The sequence below is a fragment of the Perognathus longimembris genome, chromosome 28 (genome assembly GCF_023159225.1).
Source record: "Perognathus longimembris pacificus isolate PPM17 chromosome 28, ASM2315922v1, whole genome shotgun sequence".
In the NCBI taxonomy this organism is placed as follows: domain Eukaryota; kingdom Metazoa; phylum Chordata; class Mammalia; order Rodentia; family Heteromyidae; genus Perognathus; species Perognathus longimembris.
The window spans coordinates 76935087-76955527 of NC_063188.1; the positions used below are offsets into that span (position 1 = coordinate 76935087).

Genomic DNA, 20441 nt, shown 5'->3' on the forward strand with positions numbered 1-20441 from the left:
CTCAGTAATTTAAGGAAGCACCTTAATTTCCTTGAGAGAGAACAACAAGCCAAACCCCCCAAGTCAATAGATGGAAGCAAATAATTAAAATCAAATCATAATTAAATCAATTAGAGACAAAAAAAACATCAAAAAAATAAACAAAACAAAGAGTTGGTTCTTTGAAAAAATCAACAAGATGGACAGACCCCAGGCAAACCTGACCAAGAAACGAAGGCAGCACACTCAAATAAACAAGATAAGAGATGAAACAGGTTACATCACCACAGAAAAAAACGAAATTCAGAAAATAATAAGGGACTATTTTGCAAACGTTTATGCCAACAAATTTGAGAACTTGGAAGAATTGGATGATTTCCTAGAAAAAATTCATATCCCCAAACTGAACCATGAAGATTTAAACCTTCTAAACAGACCCATATCCAGTATTGAAATAGAAATGGCAATAAATGATCTCCCATCCAAGAAAAGCCCAGGTCCAGACGGATTCACTGCAGAATTCTACAAGGCCTTCAAAACAGAACTCACACCAATATTTCTCAAACTCTTCAATGAAACTGAAAGAGAACGTTCACTTCCAGACTCATTCTATGAAGCCAGTATAACCCTCATCCCAAAACCAGGCAGGGACTCATCACGGAAAGAGGACTATAGACCGATCTCCCTGATGAACATAGACGCAAAAATTCTCAACAAAATTCTGGCCAATCGACTTCAACAGGTCATCAAGAAAATCATACACCATGATCAAACTGGATCCATCCCAGGGATGCAAAGTTGGTTTAATATCCGCAAGTCAATTAATGTAATCCACCACATCAACCGGAGCAAGATAAAGAACCACATGGTTTTATCTCTGGATGCGGAAAAAGTGTTCGATAAAATCCAGCACTCATTTATGCTAAAAGCCCTGGAAAAACTGGGATTCCAGGGAACATTCCCGAATATAATCAAGGCAGTTTATGACAAACCAACAGCAAGCATAACTCTAAATGGTGAAAACCTAAAGCCATTCCCTTTAAAATCAGGAACAAGGCAGGGATGTCCACTCTCTCCCCTGCTCTTCAACATAGTACTAGAATTCCTAGCCAGAGCAATCAGGCAAGAAGAAAATATAAAGGGGATCCAAGTAGGAAAAGATGAAGTTAAACTTTCTCTCTTCGCAGATGACATGATCCTATACCTAAAGTATCCCACAGACTCTACCCCCAAGCTACTAGAGCTTATCCAAAACTTTGGCAAAGTTGCAGGATATAAAATAAAACTTCAAAAATCAACGGCCTTTCTCTATGCTAACGACCCGAAGACCGAGGCTGAAATCAGGAAAGCAACTCCCTTTGCAATAGCCCCCCAAAACATAAAATACCTAGGAATAACCTTAACCAAAGAAGTGAAAGACCTCTTTGAGGAGAACTTTAAAACCTTGAAAACGAAATTAAGTCAGAACTAAGGAAATGGAAAAACCTCCCATGCTCCTGGATTGGGAGGATTAATATAATCAAAATGGCAATATTGCCAAAGGCTATCTACAAATTCAATGCAATACCCATTAATATCCCAACACCATTTTTTAACGAAATAGAGGAAGCAATCCAGAAATTCATAAGGAACAATAAAAGACCTAGATTAGCAAAAACAATCTTATGCAGAAAGAACAGTGCTGGAGGAATTACAATACCCAACTTCAAGTTGTATTATAAAGCTATAGTAATAAAAAAACAGCTTGGTATTGGCACTGGAACAGGCCTGAAGACCAATGGAACAGAAATGAAGACCCAGAAATGATCCCACAGAACTATGCCCACTTAATCTTTGATAAAGGAGCTAAAACAATAGTTTGGAAGAAAGATAGCCTCTTTAACAAATGGTGCTGGAAAAACTGGCTCAACACATGCAACAAACTAAAACTAGATCCTTATATATCACCCTGCACCAAAATCAATTCCAAATGGATTAAAGACCTCGAAATCAAAACAGACACCTTGAAAACACTAAAGGAAGGAGTAGGAGAAACACTTGGGCTCCTTGGCACAGGACGGAACTTCCTTAACAAAGACCCAGAAAGGCTACAAATCAAAGAAAGGTTGGACAAATGGGACTACATCAAACTGCAAAGCTTCTGCACGGCAAAGGACATAGCTTGCAAGATAAACAGAAAGCCCACAGACTGGGAGAAGATCTTTACCGGCCATTCAACAGACAAAGGCCTCATCTCTAAAATATATGCAGAACTAAAAAAATTACCTTCTTCCAAAACAAAACCGCAAAGAACCAATAGCCCCCTCATCAAGTGGGCTAAAGACTTACAAAGAGACTTCTCTAATGAGGAATTGAGAATGGCCAAGAGACATATGAAAAAATGCTCTACATCACTGGCCATAAAAGAAATGCAAATCAAAACAACATTGAGATTCCATCTCACTCCAGTAAGAATGTCATATATCAAGAAAACTAACAATAACAATTGTTGGAGGGGATGTGGCCAAAAGGGAACCCTACTTCACTGTTGGTGGGAATGTAAACTGGTTCAGCCACTCTGGCAAGCAGAATGGAGATTCCTCAGAAGGCTAAATATAGAACTCCCCTATGACCCAGCAGCCCCACTTTTGGGTATCTATCCAAAAGACCACAAACAAAATCAGAGTAATGCCACCAGCACAACAATGTTCATTGCAGCACAATTTGTCATAGCGAGAATCTGGAACCAACCCAGATGCCCCTCAGTAGACGAATGGATCAGGAAAATGTGGTACATATACACAATGGAATTTTATGCCTCTATCAGAAAGAATGACATTGTCCCATTTGTAAGGAAATGGAAGGACTTGGAAAAAATTATACTAAGTGAAGTGAGCCAGACCCAAAGAAACATGGACTCTATGGTCTCCCTTATTGGGAATAATTAGTACAGGTTTAGGCAAGTCATAGCAGAGCACCACCAGGCCCAATAGCTATACCCTTATGAACACATACGATGATGCTAAGTGAAATGAACTCCGTGTTATGGAAATGATTGTTATATCACAGTTGTAACTACTTCCAACTTCCCATCTGTATCTGTAGCTTCTATTTTTGATGATGTTCTTGTATCACCTTCCTGTGGTTGTACCTACACTATCTCTGTAATCTTATCTGAGTATACTGGAAACCGTGTATACTGGTATTAGAAGTAGGAAATTGAAAGGGAATTCCAAAATTGAGAGACACAGGGTAAAAAAAGACAAAAACTACAAAAGCAATACTTGCAAAACTGTTTGGTGTAAGTGAACTGAACACCTCAGGGGGGGAAAGGGAAAGGCGGAGGGGGGAGGGAGGTATGAGGGACAAGGTAACAAACAGTAAAAGTAGTGTATCTCTGTACATCAGTTTGATAATAAAAATTTGAAAAAAAAATCATTCTTATAATGTTTGATCTTTTTTTAATTTTTTTATTTTTTGCGGGTCCTTGGGCCTGAACTTAGGGCCTGGATGTTGTCCCTGAGCTTCTTTTACCTGAGGCTAGCAATCTACCACTTGAGCCACAGCACCACTTCCAGCTTTTTTTTCTGAGTAGTTTATTAGAGTCTCACAGACTTCCCTACCCAGGCTGGCTTTGAATCATGATGGTCAGATCTCAGCCTTCTAAGTAGCTAGGATTATAGTTATGAGCCACAGGTACCCAGCTTATCTTTTTTTTTCTTTTTAATTGGCAGTACTAGGGTTTGAACTCGATGCTTTGAGCTTACTAGGCAGGTACTCTACTACTTCATTCACACCCCCAGCTCTTATTTTGCTTTAGCTGTTTTTCAGATAGGGACTTGTGTTTTGACTTAAGCCAGTGTCAAACTGCAATCCTCCTACCTATGCCTTCTGCCTAGTGGGATTGCAGATGTACAACCCGGCCCCCTGCCCCAATTGTTCTGTTGAGGTGGAATCTTGCCAACTTCCTCCCTGGGCTGGCCTCTAACCAAAGTTCTCCCAATTTCTGTTTCTCAAGTGTCTGGGATTTTAGGCTTGAATTATTACACTTGGCATTTTTTTGGGACAGAGTACAGCCCAGGCTGGTCTTAAAACTCACAATTCTGCCTCAGCCAGGAGTGCTGGGATTACACTAGTGAACCCCCTTGAGTAGGCCCAAGCATTTCTGATAAATACTCAGCTAATAGAGTAGCATGACTCAGAAAGCTTTATTTCAGTGTAAATTTATTAAATGATCCATATGGCGACTAACTCTGAAAGAAAGCAGAAAATGTATAAGGTGATGTAGATTCCCTTCCTACGCTCCTCACTGGTTATGAATTTCATTCAGGAAATGATTTAAAACACACAGTCCAGAACCATGTCATGGGGAAGGAGAATATGGATATCCAAAAATAATTCATGTTTACCTTTGTAAAGTGTTCTGTAGTCATAGTTTCAGATGGGTATACCCGTTGTTCTGGGAATTCATGAAAACAAACTAATAACACTGCAAAAGAAGACTCAACAATGGATAAGCTGGAAAACTTCTCAGTCTCCTCATAGGGCCCTTCCAAACTCTTTCCTATAAACCTCAAGACATCATCACATGAAACAATCAGCTAAACTGAGCTGCCTTCTTCCAAGTGTTTCCTGAAGGTAAACTACCAGTAGACTGGGTTATAAAGTGTTTCCCTAGTAAATGCTTATAAAGACAGGGCCAACAAAAAGACAATTAGAGGCAGCAAGTAAATCCTGTAAAACATGTTATGGATGGGAGTTCAACAAGGAAATAAATACAATTGGCAAAACTGAAAGTGGCAGAGTGCTAGCCTTGAGCAAAAAGAAGCCAAGGACAGTGCTCAGGCCCTGAGTTCATAGCCCAGGACTGGCAAAATAAATAAATAAATAAAACCCCAAGATACAGGGATTCTATGGTGGCTGCTCTATAGACATCTGCTAGCCATGTTGTCCCAGGTGGCACTTTCTGCCGTCACCGCTGCGGCTCCCAGTCTGAAGAACTCAGCCCTTCTAGGACCGGGGTTATTGCAAACAAAAAGGATTTTCCACACTTCACAGCCAAGTTTTGCCCCTCTGCCACCTCTTCCCAAATATGGAAGAAAAGTACGTTTAGGGCTGATTCCAGAGGAATTCTTCCAGTTTCTTTATCCTAAAACTGGTGTAACAGGATCCTACATGCTTGACACTGGGCTTATCTTGTGTTTTCTATCCAAAGAAATATATGTGATTACTCCAGAGACCTTCTCTGGCTTATCATTATTAGGAATAATGGTCTATGCTATTAAAAAATATGGATCCTCTTTCACAGATTTTATTGATAAAATCAATGAGCAAAAAACTGCCCAACGAGAAGAGGTAAAACAGGGTTCCATCAAACAAATTCAGGATGCAATTGATGCAGAGAAGGCACAGCCTGCCCTGGTTCAGAAATCCCACTAACTTTTTGATGTCCAGAGGAATAACATTGCTATGGCCTTGGAGGTTTCTTACCGGGATTGGCTGCATAGAGTATATAAGGAGGTAAAGAATCGCCTGGACTATCATATCTCAGTGCAGAATATGATGCATGGAAAAGAGCAAGAGCACATGATAAACTGGGTGGAGGCGCGTGTGATACAGAGCATCTCTGCACAGCAGGAAAAGGAGACAATTGCCAAGTGTATCACAGATCTAAAGATGCTTGCAAAGAAGGCTCAGGCACAGCCAGTTATGTAAATGAATGTCCCACAGAGATCGCCAAAAACAGTTGACTGGATGGAAATTACTCTGTGTGCAAAATCTTTCTGTATTGCTATCTACTGAAATCAGTTTACCTTTCTTTTTTTTTAATATTCTTTTTTTTTTTGGCCAGTCCTGGGCCTTTGGACTCAGGGCCTGAGCACTGTCCCTGGTTTCTTCCGGCTCAAGGCTAGCACTCTGCCACCTGAGCCACAGCACCCCTTCTGGCCGTTTTCCATATATGTGGTGCCGGGGAATCGAACTGAGAGCTTCATGTGTTGGAGGCAAGCACTCTTGCCACTAGGCCATATTCCCAGCCCAGTTTACCTTTCTTAAAAAGGAAAAGTTCAGGTTTCATTTAGCGAACTGAATCTGTTGGCCAGTCGAGTTTCTCATTCTTACTCTGCCTATAGAGTTATTATTATTATTATTTTTTGGCCAGTCCTGGGGCTTGGACTCAGGGCCTGAGCACTGTCCCTGGCTTCTTCTTGCTCAAGGCTAGCACTCTGCCACTTGAGCCACAGCGCCACTTCTGGCCATTTTGTGTATATGTGGTGCTGGGGAATCGAACCCAGGTCTTCATGTAAACGAGGCAAGCACTCTTGCCACTAGGCCATCTCCCTAGCCCCCTATAGAGTTATTTGATTGATCACTTTTGAACAAGCTTTCATTAAAATTTGTTGCATAATTTAGGATTATTACCAAGTTACAGTTTAATTTGGTAACTAATTTTACCATCTTCCAATAAAATGACAATTGAAATGAAAAAAAAAAAACCCAAGATAGCCACAAGCCTGGGGTCAGTGAAAATACAGGACATGCCAGGAATATATAAGGAGATCTGATTAATTTACACAACTATAGGAGTGCAGATAGGACTTGTGTTGTGCAACAGAGGGCTAAGGAGAAAGGAAAGGAGGAGGATATTAGGTGGTTGATATTTGTATACCTGAGCTAGCACATATCCATTGTCACACTTTCTATCTGAAAATCGTAAACAGTTTCCTCACGGCCTAGAGGGTAAAACTTAAATTCCTTTACATGGCATTCAGGGCCTTATCAAATCCAGTTCTCATCTATCTAAAAAACTAACTTGTTAGACTCTCATAAGCCATGTACGTTTGGATGTCCTTATCTACAGGTGCTGCATCTGTCAATTCAGCTAATCACTGATCAGAAGTATTTGGGGATTTTTGTTGGTGGGTGGGGTACTAGCAGGAGGGGATTGACTAAAAAACAGAATGACTGTAGACTGTTTGCAACTATGAAACCAAAACAATGAGATGTGTTGAAATTGTTTTGAGAAGAGAAGGAAGAGTGATAAAGGGAGACTGATAGGAATATAATGTGAACATGTTTGGAAATGTAACAATGAAATCTCTACTGTATAACAAATATAAGCCAATAAAAGGTAGATTTGGGGGAAAGGGGAAACTAGCTCTGTACTGAAATAATAGTATAACAATTATTTACATAGCCATGACATTGTTTTAGGTATTATAAGCAATCTGGGAAGGAGTTGAAGCAGACACAGGAGGGTGGTGTGTGTGGGGGGGGCGGTTCTATGCATAATAAACTACTGAGCATCTACTGATTTGCGTATCTGCAGTGGTAGGGGGACTCTTGGAACAATTTGTGCACAGCTGTGCAGGAATGAGCACAGTTTTAGGTCTCCATGCCCTTCCACAATCTTCCCCACCCCTTCTCTTTTAAGTCTGGTGAAATCCCATTCAATCCAAGTCCAGTTCAAACAGACTTTTCTCCTCAATACCCCTTTTGTTTGGACATCCTGGTGACTGCATAATCTCCTCCACTTGAGCATTGTGGCTATGCCTTGTTCTTACTGCTGTTGTTCCAGAAACTCTATGTTTTCTCAGAATAGGTGTTTAAAAAATGCTCACTGAAGAGAATTCCCATTGAGGAGGAAGGGCTAAACAGCTAATCAACATATTTATGTGGCCAACACTCAATAAATCTCTACCTTGCACTATGAGAGGAAGGAAATGAGGGATACAAAAAAGGGCTTATTATTCCATAACTAACTCAAAGAATTTCTAATCTAGGTGGGAAAGAACCTTCATATAATGCAATGACACAATAGCTCAGTGTTAAACTGTTCCAATAAAGTTGCAATGGTGGTCAGAAAAATAAGTAGGGAAGGTTAACCAAAGGCTTGGAACTGTGAATGAGGCTGGCATTTGCCCCTAACTAGAAGACAAGGCTGGGTGTTTGGTAGCAATTGGATACAGATAGGACATGAAGGACCTGGGACACCAGAGGAGTCAGTGTTGTTTTGAAGGACAATATGACACTAATATACTTTAAGTCTGTAACTCCCTTTTCCTGTAAGAGGAATAAGAAGTCTCTGTCTCTCTGTCTCTGTCTCTTCCTCTCTTATTTTTAGACAGGATCTGCCTATGTAGCCCAGGCTGGCCTGGAACTCACTATGTAGCCTAGGCTAGTCTCAAACTTTCCAGCCTCTTGTGAACCCCTCTTGGGGAATAGGACACACACACACACACACACACACACACACACACACACACACACACACACACACTCCTTGCTTAACACCAGTGGCTCATGCCTGTAATCCTCAGGAGGTTAAAATATGAAGATAGCACTTCAAAGTCAGCCTGGACAGGAAAGTCCTGAAGCCAGCCTGGGCAAGAAAGTCTGTGAGACTCCTATCTCCAATAAACTACTCAGAAAAAGCTGGTTGTGGCGCTGTGGCTCAAGTGGTAGAGGCTCTGGGACAGTGCCCAGGCCTGGAGCACAAGCCCCATGGCTGGCAGATATCTATCTGTCATCTATCTATCTATCTGTCTATCTATCTATCTATCTATCTATCTATCTATCTATCTATCTATCTATCTATCCTTTTTGTAGGTAAGCATGACAGTCGTAGGCTAGAAGAAATAGAAGAGAAAAGGGCTTGGAAAGACATTTTCTAATTTGAGGTTCAGTGGAAGAGGAAGAGGGTAAAAGGAAAGGAAGAGCACACTTTTTTCCTGCATTCCTAATGAAACCAAAGCCAGGTGGGGGGTGTTGGCAGGGTGGTGCTAGTTTGTGGTATGGCATTCTGGCATCCTGTTTTACTAATGACATTGACATACGTTGGTTCACATAATTTATTACTCCCATAGTGACGAACCCATTTAACAAAACAAATGTATAAACAAATATTTGAGTGGGACATGTATGGCCCCTCAAATAAAGATATAAAGAATGTCATGTATTCCAACACTAACAAACAAAAAGAAACAATACATTTTTTTCTGTTTCTTGCTTTTGATCCACATTTACAGCATGCATAAAAAACAAATGGCATTCTGGGTAGGTAATATAGGCCAGATATAGCAATCATGGGAAAAAGAGAATGGCAGAGGAAGACAGTATAAGACAGTCATTATACAATTTTCTTTTAAAAGGTAAGGCAAGACTGGCACTGGTGGCTTACACCGATAATCCTAGCTACTCACAAGGCTGAGATCTGAGGATTGCCATTGGAAGGCAGCAGGGGCAGGAAAGTCCACGAGACTCTATTCTCAAATTAACCACAGAAAAAGTTGGAAGTGGTGCTGTGGCTCAACTGGTAGAATGCTAGCCTTGAGCACAAAGAAGCTCAGGCCCAGCACCCAGGCCCAGAGTTCAAGCCTCAGGACTGAAAAAATGTATAAACAAATAAATAAAAGGTAAAGCAAGTTAGAATTATTGCCCTAAAACTAAAAGTCATGACACCCCTAAGTCTAACAGTGAATGCATACACACACACACACACACACACACACACACACACACACACACACACACACATCTTCTGTCTGACCACTATACTTTGAGCTACTTAAAGACAAGGTTACTTAAATCTGTGTGTTCCCGAGTCCCTGCCACAAATAGCTCAAAAAGAAATCCAGTCATATTCCAATTCCAGTTTTTGGTCAGTTGTGGGGCTTGAACTCAGAGCTGGTCCTTGTCCCTGAGCTTCTTTTTGGCTCAAGGCTCGTGCTCTACTACTTGAGCCACAGCCCTACTTCCAGCATTTTTGGTAGTTTAGTGGAGATAAGATTCTCATGGGACTTTACTGCCTGGGCTGGCTTTGAATCAAGATCCTCATATCTCAGCTTCCTGAGCAGCTAGAATTACAGGTGTGAGCCACTGGTACTCATACCTTATTTTTTGTTTTATTCAACACAGGATTTACTATGTAACTCAGTCTGGCCTTGAACTTTTTATAATCCTGTCTCAGCCTTACAAGTGCTGGGATTATAGGCCTGCACCACTCTGTCTGACTTACATTTATATACTAGTCTATATTCCCCATGGCATTTTTAAATTTTGGAGATCAGGTCTGGGGATTGAACTCAGGGTCTGGGAGCTGTTCACTGAGCTGTCTGGCTCAAGGTTAATGCCCTACCATTTGAGCTATAGCTCCACTTATGGCTTTTGGGGATAGTTTATTGTAGATAAGAGTCTCATGAACTTTCCTACCTGGGCTGGCTTTGAACCCCTATCCTTAGACCTCAAGCCTCATGAGTAGCTAACAATTTAGGCATGAGCCACTAATGCCTGGCTCCCCATGGCATTCTTTTTTTTGCCAGTACTTGGCTTGAACTAAGGGCCTGAGCACTGTTCCTGAGCTTCTTTTTTTTTTTGCCAGTCCTGGGCTTTGTACTCAGGGCCTGAGCACTGTCCCTGGCTTCTTTTTGCTCAAGGCTAGCACTCTACCTCTTGAGCCACAGCGCCACTTCTGGCCATTTTCTATATATGTGGTGCAGGCTTCATGTATATGAGGCAAGCACTCTTGCTACTAGGCCATATTCCCAGCCCCTGTCCCTGAGCTTCTTTTGCTCAAGGTTAGCACTCTACCGCGTGTCACAGGGCCACTTCTGGCTTTTTCTGTTTATGTGGTACTGAGGAATCAAACCCAGGGCTTCATGCATGCTAGACAAGTACTCTACCACTAAACCACATTCCCAGCCCGCCCCCCCCCCCCATGGCATTCTTTACATAACTTATTTTGATCATGAAATTCATCTAAAAATTAGGCAAGGGTATTAGTGTGCATATTATCCTAAGTATAAATATGGCAAACTTAATCCTATAGCATATAATCTTCAAAGAAATAATCATTTTATGGCATTTGATTAAGAGAAGACACATTCTAGTAATTAATCCAAGCTATTATAAAAATGCAATGATTAACTAGAAGAAACCTAAATGTAAAAATCACTTTTTAGTATGTAGTTGATAGCCTTCTAGGTATCAAAATGGAGAATATAAGATTATAACATATATCACACTACAATAAACTCCAATGGATTTTCCCTTCCTGTTTTATTGCCACTATAAAGATGATGTGTAGAGGAGTTACAGTTTCATAAGCCAAATAATGAGTACATCACTTTTTGGACAATGTCATCCCTTCCTTCACTCTCTCCCTGTTTTTCTCTCCTGTCCCAACCTCCAATGTATTTTTTTTTCTTTTTTGCCAGTCCTGGCGCTTGGACTCAGGGTCTGAGCACTGTCCCTGGCTTCTTTTTGCTCAAGGCTAGCACTCTGCCACTTGAGCCACAGTGCCTCTTCTGGCCTTTTTTATATATATGTGGTGCTGAGGAATCGAACCCAGGGCTTCATGTATATGAGGCAAGCACTCTTGCCACTAGGCCATATTCCCAGCCCCTCCAATGGATTTTTTAAGTTGATTACTAAAAGAACAAAGAGTGTCTATTCTTTCAGATGTGGAGAATAGAGCAAATGATTTCCAACTATAGAAAGAGATAAAATGGATTAATTCATGTGTACTAAAAATAAGTAACTTTTGGCATTAGGAAATCATACTTAAGAGACAAAGTAAAAAGAACAGAAAGGGAATATGTCATTACTGATAAGAGTTAAAGAACACACAGATATAAGTATACCTGCAAATAGCAAAGGAACACTTTGGGGTTTTGGTCTAGCACCTAAGGACCTTGGAAGTCAGTATTTTCCCCTCAAAACAGAAAAAAAAACCCTGAACGAGTTGACAATTAACAACTCTTCTTAGATCTGTCACAGAACTGACATCCTAGTGAACAGGGATAAATTTCAGCCACAAACACAGAATATTCATTAAGGAAGACCATGTCAGGGTCAAAAAATACACCTTAACAAAATTTAAAGCACAGAAATCATAACCAGTATGCTCATAGATCACAATGGAATGAATTAGACTAGAAATCAATAAAAGAGAGAGAGCTAGCAAAAACTAACATATCAGTTGCTGAAACACATGTGCAAATACCACATGAATCAAATGAGTTTCAGAGAGGCTCCAGTGGCTCATTCCTGTAATCCAAGCCACTTGGAGGTGGAAAATAAGAAAATAGTTTTATTTATTTGTTTGTTTATTTTTGCCAGCGCTGGGGCTTGAACTCGGGGCCTGAGCACTGTCCCTGGCTTTCTTTTTTCTCAAGGTTAGCACTCTACCACTGAGTTGGTTGAATCCTGATTTCTCTGACTTAACACACACGTGGAGTGCAATGGGGTCCCCCATATTGAAGGCGGGGTCCCACCCATTCCCCCCAGGTGAGGGGCATGCCAGACTCCCCTGGGCTGGGCGGGGACTCGGACTTAACAAGCCTCCAGCGATTGTGATAACTGATGGGAGGGGCTAGCACCCTGCCTGCTTGCCTGCATGTTTTCTCTCAGTGTCAGACTTATGGCTGCAGGCGGGGTTAAAGCCAGGGAAAGCTTCAAATTGGGAACCAAAACAAAATATTAAAGGGAAAAACAAAGTTTTGATACGACAATAGGTAATTTGATTGAACTTCCATGTTTACCAGTTCAAAGATACAAAATCAACTGGAGTTTTTCTAGATGGATAAAAGGGTTTGCTTGTCCACTGTGATTTAAAAACTGTCATGTTGGGAGTGTGTAATTAACAGAGGTTTCCTTTTTGTTTTTTATTCAACCACGTGGTTCTATTATGGGCAAATTAATACCATTTGCCGCTGGAATTCCAGAAAATTTAAATGGCCAATCAAAGCAATTTTAAGAGCGCTCAGGTATTTTTGTGTGTGTGTGCGCGTGTGTGTGGTTGTTGGTAAGATTTTAAAAGCATAACAATAGGTTTTCAGCCCAATGTTCGATACAAACAAAGGTGTCTATAAAAAATTCCATAAGGTTCAACTATGCAACATGTGGTAAAAGTACAATGGTATAAAACCAGTGTGTGATTTTATATTCAGTGTGTTAAAAGTTAAGTGTGCATCTAGTCTTAACAACTCTTTGGCATAAATTAAGATTTTACCTTCCCATTTTTCTCTCCTGTGTTCTCATAAACTCTCAAGATCAAGGAATTGGGATTGCTTCATACAAATGTGACTGTTAACCTCAACTTTCCTGACCCAGGACTAATACATTGCTTTATAGGATACAGGTGGACAGATGTGCTAGCCGCATGGACGGTGGCAGCCCCTGGATACAGGAAGATGCCACCACAGTCTGTTCCCCAACTGCCTGGTTTCACTACTAACGATCCTTTGCTCTCTCTCGCATTGGAAGCTGCTCGAATGATTTATGAGCCTTGTGAGGATGTGAATAGTCCCATCCTAACAGTTACTCCAGGTTAAATCACCATAGTTATGTTAGTGGCCACAGAGCTAGCCAGGTGAATTTTGTGATTAAGAAAGTCTTTTCACCCTGCTTAAACCAGAAGGGCATCAGTCTACCAGAGCCAGAAATGCTGGAAAAAAAATTTAAACACCCTAACCAATCTATATAGAAAATTTGCAGGCAACCCAGAGCAAGATGTGACAGTCTATCCAGAGATGCCACTGCAGCCTTGCCTAGATTTCTCCATCGCATGGCATGGAACTTGCCAAATTGGGATGAGGGACGCAGCCACTGCCGGGACTGAGGATTCCACAATGCTTTAACCCTTTGCTCTTGGTTGTCATTTATCTGTGTTCTCTTTCACTTGCCAGTGGGACTAAATGGCGTGATTCAAGTTGATGGCATATAAATCTCATGTTCTCTAAGTGTTATAGCAAAACCTTAACAAGCAGTTTTTGGTCAGTCTCAACGAGTTACAAATGAATTATCTCTGTTGTTTTTTCCTTGTTGCTCAATTGGAGATAAAAAAAAAAAAGGGCATGTATGACTAAGACTCCCTGGATAGTTCAAAGCCAGCCTGGGCAAAAAGAAAAATCTCTCTAAAATCCTACCTCCCAGTTAAACAGCAAAGAGCCAGATTGAGAGCTCAACCACAGAGAACAAGCAAAAGGCGGAAGCAGCATCATGACTCAAGTGGTAGAGCACTAGCTTTGAGCAAAAGTGCTCAGGGACAGTGCTCAGGCCCCGAGTTCAAATACGGATGGGAAAATGCAATTCCAGCCACAAACGTTGAAATTCCTGGGACTTATCCAGTCCAGGAGACGGAAAGGTGGAGTGGAGTGAGAAGAATGGTGTCATATTTTCCTAAAGGGAGCTGCCTTGTTTCACCCTTTCAAAATGGATCAGAGCCAGGAAATCGAGAGAGATAATTCCTGTCCATTTTCTTCTTTTCTGCCAGTTGTATATAGGTGTATATATATATTTATTTTTTTGCCTCTGACTGGCTATGCCAAACCAGTTTTCTATCATTAAACACTTCTTTCAGTCATTTCTCCTTACCTGTTCACTTTACAATTGGGTTTATGCTCCAAAAGGAACCGTTCCTGGCTTATGCCCAGGGTGTGTTCTATGCCGTTCATGCCAACCAGCTCTGAGAACTTGTCAATACTTTGCCTGACCTTTTCAAAAGTGTCTTTTGACAGAATAACATCTCTTGCTGAGATCACCAATTGGGAATTTGCCGTTCACAGCTGTCACCCTAACACAGGCCTGAACCCTGGAGGCACTAGCCTTGGAAACTTCTGGGTATGCCCAAAATGCAGGAGGGGCTAGAGGAAACCATAGCGCTCTCTGGCCCCAGTGACCATCCCATGATGGGAACTTTTGCCAGCCACACTGGACGGTGCCAGGCTGACCAGGGGCCCTTGATTTACGTCGCCCCCTTGACAGCAGGAAGTAGCTACAGAAGAAGAGACCTCCATCCATACTCCCTGCCTGGTGGCCGCCGGTGTCATAATTTTAAAAAACAAAAGGGGGGCATTCCCCAGGATTAATTAAGGATAGTTAGGATTAATTAAGGATGGTTATGCTTATGTTAATTATCAAGAAATTTTAAATCATCCGGAATCAGTGTGGGATGGAGTACTGTATATGTGTTTTTCCAGATTGGAAAATTAAACCCAGAGCACCCACTCTGGAGAAATGTTTTCTTGTTCTCTCCAGGAAAAGGAGGACCATGTTGGACTTCTGCTCTTCCATGGAAATATGGAAAGTAGGACTGCATACGTACGGTAGGAGGCAACCAAGCTTCCTTTCCTTGTTTGCTTTCTAGATTGTTTCTTGAGCGTCTCATGTCTCAATGTTTTGCCGTGGCAATACTGCCTACAGCGTCACACAAAGAAACTAAAGGAATTTTGCACCATGCTTCTTCCTTTCCTCTCCTCCTGCTGCTAGACTTGGGGAGTCGCGGTGGGAAGAAAATAGGAGCTGAGGGTATTGACACTCAACCCCAATGTTTTATGATAGAAATGTTTAAAAAAGTAAACGCAAAGGTTTAGCACCTTGGCTTCAATGTTTATATAAAAGAATGTTTCACTAATCACTTATGTTTGAGTTATCAGCTACTGTGAACTGCCGGGAATGCCAGAGTTTCAGCTTCTACCTCACCAGCAAAAGAGGGCTGATGTATGCACCTTCCTGCACTTGGCAGAAACCAGCTGAGGATTCCGACTTCTGGACATAGCCAGACGGATGGACCCTTACCTACCTCTCACCCCAGTTTTGTGGAAGGGGCCCCACAGATCTTATGTCAGCATTTGCCCTATGCCCACACATGCCATGTGTTTACAGCATCCCCTGTTCATTGAAAAAACAAAAGGGGGGAGATGTTGGGGATTGTTATGGCCTGGGTGGAAGGCTGCCCTTCCACCAGCCTTGGGACAATGGGAGGAAGTACCTCCCACCTTCTGGCCTCAACCAGAAAAGAAAGCCTCTGCCCCTGGGAGGTGAACACGTGCGTGCCACCATGATGGGGTTGTCCCGCCCACAAAGGAATTTTTGTGGTATCACTTGATGGACATGGTCCTTAGCCTATGACTGGCCCTTTGGCCAGCCCCCTTTCTTTCCCGCCATTGCCTCTATATAAATGCCTTTCCTTATTAAAGTTTTTGAGATGCATCCCACCACCGCAGCGTGTCCCTGATGCCTTCCTTTTTGCCCCCGCTCTTGATAACATGTGAGGGGACTGGGGGGAGGGGAGGCTTCAGCAACCTTTCCTCAGCGCAAGTCCATGAGAGTACGCCTTTGGCCTTCTGCCGGCAGAAGGCAAGGCCAAGTGCTCTTTCATAGATTTTGGGGTTCACCATTCTCCCCGGGAGATCGGGGAGAAAGGGATCGTTCAGATCCCGACAGAAAAATCCATGTATAAAAAATTGTGGTGGGGGGTCTGCTGGGATTGTGGCTTAGTGGTAGATTGCTTGCCCAGCATGCATGAAGCCCTGGGTTTGATTCCTCAGCACCACTTAAACAGAAAAAATCTGGAAGTAGTGCTGTGACTCAAGTAATAGAGTGCTAGCCTTGAGCAAAAGAAGCTCAGGGACAGTGCTCAGGCCCTGAGTTCAAGTCCCAGGACTGGGAAAAAAATGTGGGATTTGTAAAACCAGTCCTTAGAGGTAAATTTATAGCAGTGGATGCATAAATTTAAAAAGAAGGAAGCTCTAAAATCAGTCACCTAAGTTTCTACTTTAGGAGACTTGAAAAAAGAAACAGAATAATTTCTAGGTACGTAAAAGAAATTAAGTAATAAAAATTAGAATGTAACTTAATGAAACTGAGAAAAAGGGACTGAGGCTATAGCCTAGTGGCAGAGTGTCACCTATCACATTTAAGGGCCTGGGATGGAAGCATCCCTAGTACTGAGAAGGATAAGGAAAAGGAAAAGTTAAGCCACAGTACAAGCACAGATGCACATGCATGTGTGCATGTGCACAGTGCGCGCGCACGCGCACACACACACACACACAAAGAGGTGGTACATGCCTTTAATTTCAGCACATGGGAGGTTGAGGCAGGAATATCCTATGTTTGAGGCTCTACTTTACTAAATAGGAAAATCCTGTCTCAGAAAAACAAGGCCAATTATTGATTCCATGAATATTAAAAATGATAAAGGATTACTATTAATAATTCTAAGTCAACATATTTTATACCCTAGCTGAAATGGTCTAAAGTCCTTGTAAAATACAATCTATCAAAACTCATACAAGGAGAATTAAAGTATGTTAATAGAACTTTATCTACTAAAAACCTGAATCACTAATAAATCTCCAAAATGGAAAACATAGACCTGGATGAGTTTACTAATGGAGTCTTACAAATATTGCAAAGAAATAATATCATTTCTCTACAATCCCTTGAAGAAGATAAAAGAATATTTAATTCATGCTCTAAAGCCAGTATTGCTCCAATATCAAAATCAGATATAGAAACCTCAAGAAAACTACAGACCAAAATCTCCTATGAACATACATGAAAATCTTCAATAAATATTTAAAAATTGAATCTAACAAGGTATAAAAAGAATTATATACCATGACTAAATTGATTTTTATTCAAGTTATTGAAGGCTGGTTCAACAATCAAAACTAATGTAATTGCCTGGCACTGGTGGCTCAAACCTGTAATCTTAACTACTCAAGGAGGCTGAGATTAGAGGACTGTGGTTCAAAGCCAATCCAAACAGGAAAATCCATGAGATTCTTATCTCCAATTTAGCCACCAGAAAACCGTAAATGGAGCTATGGCTCAAAGTGGTGCTAGGCTTTAGCAAAAGAGCTCAGGAACAGCACTCAGGCCCTAAATTCAAGCCCCACAACCAGCAAAAAAAAGTAATCTATTACCTGAACAAACTAAAGAAGAAAATTCACATGACCAAATTAATAGATGCTGAACAGTATTGGGCAACATGCAACCATTCATTCATAATAGTAAAACTTCCAACTGCGTGCCAATGGCTCATGCCTGTAATATCAGCTACCTAGGAGGCTGAGAACTGAGGATCATGGCTCAAACCCAGCCTTGACAGGAAAGTCCAAGAGACTCTTATCTCAAGTTAAGCAGTCTTTCCTACAGAAAAATAGCCAGAAGTAGAGCTGTTGCTCAAGTGGTAGAATGCCTTGAGCAAAAACTATTAGTGACAGCTCCCAGGCTCTAGTTTCCAACAGCAGGACTAACATAAACATAATAAATAAAGTAAAACATCCAGAAAAACAGGAAGCCAGTTGAACTTTCTCCACTTGATGAGGAACATCCACAGAAATCACCATAATAGGCAGTGAGAAAACTCAAACTTTCCCAGTAAGATTAGGAACAAAGCAAGGCTGTCACTTGCTAATATGCCTTTCCAACATCATACTGAAAGCCCTTGCTAAGACAAGGAAAGGAAATACAGTATATACAAAGTGGGAAGGAAGAAGTAAAATTGTCTAGGTTTATAGATAACATGATTGTCTTTGTTGATAATTCCAAAGAATTGCTGGGCACAGTGGTTTAAGTCTGTAATTGTGGTTCGAGGCCTCTCTGGGCATAAAAAGTTTGTAAAACTCCATTTCAACTAATGGCTGGGAACAGTGGCACATACCTAGTATCACCAGCAACAAGGTAAATACAAGTAGGAAGATCAAAGTCCAGGCCAGCTTAGGCATAAAATGAGATCTTACCTTAAGAATAACCAATTGAAAATGGGCCTAGAGGCATGGCTCAAGTGGTAGAGCTTCTACCTGGCAAGCTCTGAGTTTAATCTGCAGGACTGCCAAATTCCAAGAGAACGACAAAAACACTTTGGAACTAATAAACACCTATAGAAAGGTTGTAGAATACAAGGTTAATATACAAAAGTCAACTGTTTTCTTATACACCAACAATGACAACTTAGATTTGAAAATAAAAATGTTATTTATATCAGCACCAAAAATTGAAACAATTAGGTAAAATACTAAAAAAAAAATCCATACAGACTGGTGTGAGCAAAATCAAAACCTAAATAAATGGAGGGGTAACATATACATATGGATAGGAAGGTAACATTGTCAGGAAGTTAGTTCTTCCCAACTTAATCTACATAGTCAATGAAATTCCAATAAAAATCCCAGTATATTTTTAATGGATATTGACAAACTAATTCTAAAGGGATTAGTGGCTCACACCTATAATCCTAACTACTCAGGAGGTTGAGATATGAGTATCATGGTTCAAAGATAGTTCAGGTAGGAAATCTGTGAAACTTTTCTCTCCGATGAACCACCAAAAAACAAAAAGTGATGTGGCTCTAGTGGTTAGAGTACCAGCCTTGAGTAAAACGCTAAGTGACAGCATCCAGACCCCTGAGTTTATGCCCCAGTTCCCCAGTCCCAGTGTGCACGCGCGTGTGCACACACACACACACACAGAGAAAGAGAGAGAGAAGGAGGGAGGGAGGGAAGGAGGGAGGGAGGGAGGAGAGAGAAACAGGTAAAAGAACTGAAAAAAAGAAAAAACTCGGATGACAAACAAACATATGAAAAGATCCTTAACATCCTACATCCCTAGGGATTTTAAATTAAATTGAGCTACTACTGCATATATATATATATATATATTCAAATAGTTAAAATCCAAAACACTGACAACCAACTGCTGAGGAGGCTATAGAGCAACAGAATTCTTTTTCATTGCCCATGGGAATGCAAGAAGGCACAGCTACATTGGAAAACAACTCAGTGGTTTCTTACAAAATTAAACAGTTGTACCATATGATACAGCAGTTGTACTTCTGGCATTCACCCAAATGAGTTGAGAATTTATGTCCACACAAAATCCTACACACACATGTTTATAACACTTTTACTCATAATTGCCAAAATGTGAAAGCAACCAAGTTGCCCTCTAGTAGATGAATAGATAAATTGTGGTAATCCAGACAATGGAACATTATTTGTCAGAAAAAAGAAATAAGCTATCAAGCCATAGAAAGACATGCAGGAGTCTTAAATTCATGATGCTCTAGAAAAGGCAGAGCTATAGACATAAAACTTAGTCAGTGGCTGGGTGCCCAGTCGTTCACTCCTGTAATCCTAGCTACTCAGGAGGCTAAGATCTGAGGATCATAGTTTGAAGCCAGTCCCAGCAGCAAAAACCACCAATACACTATTCAGAAAAAGCCAGAAGTGGTGCTGTGGCTCAAGTGGTAGAGTACTAGCCTTGAGCACAAAGTGGCTCAAGGATAGTGCCCAGGATCTACGTTCAAGTCACAGGACTGGAAAAAACAATACCATAATCAGTGGTTACAATAGATTTAGGGGATGAATGAGGAGGAAAGGGGAAAGGGATGTAAAATAGGCAGAGCACAGAAGATTTCTAGGGCAGTGAAACTATTCTATATGACACTGTAGGGCAAATACTTGTCATTGTACATTTTTCCAGACACAAAGGATGTACAACACACACACACACACACACACACACACACACACACACACACACACAGCACTACGGGGCATGGTGGCATGGATCTATAGACCCAGCTACTTGGGAGATGGAGGCAAGAGGATTACATGAGTTCTGAGTTCAATGCCAATCTGAATAACAAAATAAGACCCTGTCTCACGTTGTCCCATTCGTAAGAAAATGGAAAG

The 20441-nt window shown here is 41.2% G+C and overlaps 1 protein-coding gene and 1 pseudogene across 1 annotated transcript in view; one reads left to right on the top strand and one right to left on the bottom strand.

The window, feature by feature from the left end:
* Positions 1 to 20441, bottom strand: part of Clcn5 (chloride voltage-gated channel 5) — a 190332-nt gene that overhangs the window by 64036 nt on the left and 105855 nt on the right. The window lies entirely within an intron of this gene.
* Positions 4882 to 5784, top strand: LOC125344197 (annotated as a pseudogene).